General features: G+C 36.5%; 1 long non-coding RNA gene across 1 annotated transcript; it reads left to right on the top strand.

Moving 5' to 3' along the window:
- Positions 1-417: 417 nt before the first annotated feature.
- On the top strand, positions 418-2,688 carry LOC143117399 (uncharacterized). The gene is made up of 4 exons (XR_012985977.1): positions 418-611; positions 1,651-1,718; positions 1,905-2,079; positions 2,461-2,688. It is a non-coding gene; the product is annotated as an uncharacterized LOC143117399 (long non-coding RNA).
- Positions 2,689-6,291: the final 3,603 nt, after the last annotated feature.

Here is a 6,291-nt window from a genome sequence, read left to right as displayed (position 1 = left end):
GACCACCTCAACGTTCCCATGGCACCCACCGGCAACACCTGACCACCTCACCGTTCCCATGGCACCCACCGGCAACACCTGACCACTTCACTGTTCCCATGGCACCCTATGGCAACATCTGACCACCTCACCGTTCCCATGGCAACACCTGACCACCTCACCGTTCCCATGGCACCCACCGGCAACACCTGACCACTTCACTGTTCCCATGGCACCCACTGGCAACACCTGGCCACTTCACTGTTCCCATGGCACCCTGTGGCAACACCTGACCACCTCACCGTTCCCATGGCAACACTTGACAACCTCACTGTTCACAGAAGCTGACAAGTCTACACTGTAAAAAGTTTCTGTAAATTTACACCCAGATTCCAACATTATTCACCGGTTTTCTTTAATAAACAGGACTTTCCAGTCATTAGTAAGACAAATATGTAAAATCAGGCTCCAACACTGTTATTTACCACGCCCGTAATGTTTATTCTGGAACACACGTACTTCCTGTTATCTATTAACGTTACCTTCGTTCTGGTGATGGGAAGCTGTCTGCTGAGAGAAGACGATACGTTGGAATCATACCCAAACCCATCGAAAGCTATCAACACAATAAGGTGAGTTTATCTGTCACCTTTGACCAGAAATACAACGTTTGAAAGCACACTGGTCATGTTTATATTAAGTTGTATAATACAACATCTCTGAATGTTAACCTGCTGAAACGAAGTTAGTAGCAGTGCTATTCAGCTAGCCAAGACCACGCTTTCGCCCTTCTTAAGCCATGCGTTATCGTTATCACTACACTTGTCGATCAAATTTTACGTTTCTTCATTGCAATCTGGAGCCATCTAAATGTATTGGTATGTGTAGGGTATGCGTAGTTTTTGAAAGTTTAACTCGCGGGATTTACCTGCTATAACACGTGCTTGCTAGCTAAGTCTGCTTAGCATCATCAGTTTAATAAACCAGTGGCCAAATAAACAATATGGCACAAACGGATCAGTGTTGACTGCTGCTTGCATGGATTTCGCCCGTGCTGGTAATTACTTAAAGTTGTGTTAAGTCCTTCAGTTTAGAAAGCTAATGATAGTTAGTAGCCTAGCTAGCTCTCCATAGCAGAGGTGGTTGCATGACACACGTATGGTATTCCTCCCGAGTTCATTTGAGCTAGCGGCATGCAACAGGAAGATGTTTACATGTCAGATATGTGGGCATCAGTCCACTGCGTCTATTTATGTGAGCCATACCTAAATTCATGACAATATACCCAATATAGACCTTCCATGCTGTGTTCCAGATTGCCAAATAAAATTTAAGAGACATGCAGGTCTTGGAGTTCCCCTGGGGATCAATAAAGTATCTATCTATCTATTTATCTATCTAGGTCTTTAGACGCACATGTATAGAAACCATAAACAATGTGGTTTTGATAAGACGGACACTATTTCAAAAGCAAGCCCCCTTACTTTGCACACACATTCCTCACACAAACATCTTATCACACCCGCCTCATCACTTTTAATCATTCAACGGCAGACACACACACACACACAGACACCTTTCATACTCACCTTGCAGACAACTCACATTCACTCACACACACACACACACATCACGAAGAGTTGTTGAGTGCCTTTCTTTTCTTTTGCTAAGGGATGTGCGACCGTAGCTGATGTTGAGTCTTCCAAGCCTACCTGTGACGCCTCGCCTGATATTACTAGGTATGTTTGTTTTCATTCACTAGAGTAATAATGATCAACATATTACATATTTAAATCAACTTTTGAACACTAAATGTTTTTTTTTCTGTATTGAATTTTGTTTGGACAAAATCCTAAAATGAATCTAATCATAGTTGACATGTGGATCTATATCTTAAATTGAATATGATAAAAAAAAAAATTCAGGTGAACTACAAGGTAATCATCAAAAGTGGATGGTCAGCATTGAATCCTTAATCGTTTGTGAAGGGTCCAACCTCGCCACATTTCTAACAGGCCTTGCGACATGTTTCTCCACCTTCTACATTCTGAATCTGCAGTATCAGGAGGAGGCAGCGTGCACCCTTGAATTCATCCAGAGGTAAGTTCATGTCCCACTTTCGAACCAGAATTTGTTTTATGTGTGGTATGTATTGGGGGGGTTGTGTAGTAGTCTACTATGTAGTTATAAGCACTACTATGCAGGATTACACCCTCTGTAGAGAGCAATCATGCATAGTACTGCTGTAATAACCACAGAACACTATACTTCTACTTCATACAACTGATTAAATCAAATATAAATGCAGTTACAGTAAGTAATAAATGTCAGTTAATTTCATTGTGAGAAAGTGTGTTAACGTTACAAATTCACATCCGATTCATTCACTTTGGCACAATTTTCCTCTACATGAATCCTAGTGTACCCTATCAGTTTTTGTAACACTCTCTCTTTCTCTCTCTCTCTTTCTCTCTCTCACAGAGAAAAAGGCCCAGAAGAAGCCTAAGAACAATCACTAATAAGTAAAGTGAATGTTATACTTGATTTCTCATGAATGTAACTTGATTTCCTCCCTGATTATCATTTATACTCATCTCTGTACTTTAAATTCTTCTGGACATAATCTGTCAGTTTATTCATTCTCACATGTACACAAGCCCAATGCGATGCAATGATATTGATAATTATCTGTGATAATTATTCTGTATCTTATTTCATTTTGAAATAGTACTACTGTAGATAACATGTCTACATTTTACATACATATGTGATTCACAAGCCTAATGCGATGTTTTTATTTTCCATGATAATTCTTTTGTACCTTATTCCCGATTTTTGAAATTCAACTAGATCACGTGTTTACATTCATACGTGATACACGAGCCTAATGCGATGTTTTTGTTTTTCATGATAATTCTTTTGTACCTTATTCCTTGTTTTTTGAAATACGATTTTCAAAATACAACTAGATAGCGTGTCTACATTTTAAACGGGCCTAATGAAATGTTTTTGTTTTCCATTGTAATTCCTCTGTGTCTTATTGCCTGTTCTTTGAAATCCGATTTTCAAAATACTACTATGTATCTACATTTTACATTCATACATGATACACAAGCCTAATGCGATGTTTTTATTTTCCATGATCATTCTTCTGTGTCTTATTCCCTGATCCTGAAATACGATTATAGTCAGTCTACATTTTCCAAAATTACTATCTTGCTTCATGTCCCTTCATCTTTCAAAAAGATGACTTTACTGTTAGACTGTCAAGTAAGTGCTGTGAAATAAAATATCTGTTAAATTACAAATAAGTAACTGATGTGAAAACATGGATTTTTATCTTTAAAATGTTGATTTGAGAGTGGATGAACTCAATATATGGCACTTGTTTCCTGTAATTGTAAAAAAATAAAGACCTGTTTTGTAACTAACGCGAAGATCACATTTCTTTCTTGTTACCCAACATGAAAATTATGTTATACAGGAATTTAATGTTATGGTAGTCTGCCGTTAAACAACGGGAAGCTCCTGGAAATCCTGCCAGTTGTTTCCTGTTAATTTACAGGAAATTAATGTTGTTATTTTACATTAACTTAATGTTAAACCAGGGCACCGTTAAATAACAGGAATCTCCTGGAAACTCTGCTGCCAGTTGATTCCTGTTTTTTTACGGGAAAATTTCTTACAGTGTAGGTGTTTACTGTAGGTCTATTTCAATAATAAAAAAATGACAAGTTGGAAGGTAGCCTTTACTATTGTTTATATTTAGTTTATATTTACTACTTTATTCCTGATTATTTTTCCTTAATTCTTGTACACTCATTTAGTTTAGCTGCACAGTTATAGATAGCCTTTTCATTTCAATTGTTTGCTTCATTTTTTCATACTTACAGCGTTTTACCTGAAGTCTGCCTCTGCATTCTACCTGCACTGCCTGGTGATCAGCTGTTTTTGTTTTTCTGCCGATTGCCATCAGCGAGACATCTGGTGACTGGTCTACAATGCTGAAGTTACTTACTAATAGACAGTACAAAAAAGAGTGATTTTGTTTAGACCTGTGTGTTACAGCTTTTCTCAATTGTTTACACACAAAAACTGGTACTTAAGACACAATGACCACAACATGTAACTCATGCACCAACCCCCTGAGCTAATTCTGCTAAACTACAAGCACAATTCCTGCTTTACACTCAAATTGCAGATCTAAAACATACTTTTTTTCACAACACTACACACAATTCTCTACATTTGGCACAATGTTCATGAAGAAAATCTCTTGTTTTCACAAGGAACACACAGTCATTCAAATTCTAAAGTGAATTGCCCTACAATGCACACTGACTCATCACATGGGCAAACACCTGTCACACAGTTTTACAATTAGCAATCACAGCTTTAGCATAATGTAGGCTATGTGATGTGGATGAGGTGCTGTAGCCAGACCGAAACAGAAGAGGGGATGCAGCATAGTTTTTTTTTTTTTACTGTAACTGTATACAGTAAATTATTCTGTTTTCTTGTTTTGTATGTTGGTTGGGATGTACACTTTGTACATTGTTTTGGTGGGGAAAAATAAAAATATATTTGTTACAGGGTATTTGTGTGTTCTGAGTATAAAAACAATATTCTCAAATATTTTACAACACATTTATGTATGTACTGTATGTACTGTCTGTGAACAAAACAAGGCTTAAATCATTATGATGAATGGAGAAGAAGTGTTTCCCATTCATCATAGTGTTTTACATTGAGCACGTCAGTGTTCAACTGGTTCTTATAAATGTCTATTCATAAGATGGTTTGTGTGTGTCATTTGAAAACAAAATACCGTTTTGAGAAGAAATAACATTGTTTTGAATGTAAAGTTCCATTTTGCAGGAGAATTGAGGGGTTAGGTTGTGTTTTTGGATTTGTGTGTAGAGTCCTGAGAGTATGAGGTACTGCATGCTTTCAGAAAATGTGTGTAAACAATCGAGAAAAACTGTAACTGTTTTGACAATGTGATGTCAGAGGTGATGCAAGAATTAAAGCAATCGAGGAAAACTGTAACACACAGGACTAAACAGAATCACTCTGGCCAAAATGACACATTTTGCTTGCAAAAGACTCTAACCCTCTCACGCAACAAGCATATTTTGCCTTCCAACAATACAACTTGTATTCAAATCACGGTTTGCTTTTAATCAATCATTACACACTGCACAACAAAATGCAAAAAAACTGTTCTCAAAATTAGGGGGTTCAGCCCATTTTTGCTATGCCTGTGGCATTTATTTTTTCCTTTTTGAAAAAAATGTATTCATTCCTTTTTGAATAAATTGTATTCATTCCTTTTTGAATACATTGTATTCATTCCTCCCATGCTGTAACTGCTGTTGACATGTGAGATCTACAGTAAGCACCTAGACAAGACACATTTCATTGAACTACAACTTGTATTTTTTATTGAAATAAACCCACAGTAAACAACTAGACTTGTCAGCTTTTGTACTGTTTTCTTCACCAAATAAATACAGTATTTGCAGGCAATACAGTACTTTCTCTAAACGTGCCTTTGGTCCATACTTGCACATAGCAACACAGAACTCTTATTGATACTGAAGGATTGCTAATGGAAGAATTGTGCAAAAGAAGATTCACACATTGACATTACACGTTCATTAGTTTGCAAGCAATATCTATTAGTTGTGAATATATGTTTTCCATTTGTTTCATAGAGTTAATCCAATGGAGTATGGAGTCTTTGTATGAGAACTGTGTTATACATAGTGTTGTGTTGTATCATTTGAAAAAGGAAGGATGTGAAACTTGAGTTAAACCAATGAAAATGTGTTAAATGATTTGCAAGAGATGACCTCTGCTCTGCTAAGAAAGTGAATAACAAGATCAAGTGAATCAAAGCAATCAAGAAAAACTGTAATAACGTGTGTGTGTGTGTGTGTGTATTTGTGCATGTAACAATTTATGTGTATTTGTGCATGTAACAATATGTATGCATGTGTATTTGTGCATGTAACAATATGTATGCATGTGTATTTGTGCATGTAACAATTTATGTGTATTTGTGCATGTAACAATATGTATGCATGTGTATTTGTGCATGTAACAATATGTATGCATGTGTATTTGTGCATGTAACAATATGTATGCATGTGTATTTGTGCATGTAACAATATGTATGCATGTGTATTTGTGCATGTGTATTTGTGCATGTAACAATATGTATGCATGTGTATTTGTGCATGTAACAATTTATGTGTATTTGTGCTTATAACAATCTGTGTATGAGTATTTGTTCATATAACAATGTGT

This window comes from Alosa pseudoharengus, unplaced genomic scaffold (genome assembly GCF_046254945.1).
Source record: "Alosa pseudoharengus isolate Yale_2024_CS ecotype anadromous, Long Island Sound unplaced genomic scaffold, YU_APseudo_1.1 YU_APseudo_1.1_scf_11, whole genome shotgun sequence".
Lineage (NCBI taxonomy): Eukaryota > Metazoa > Chordata > Actinopteri > Clupeiformes > Clupeidae > Alosa > Alosa pseudoharengus.
This window is presented reverse-complemented; position numbering and strand designations above follow the sequence as displayed.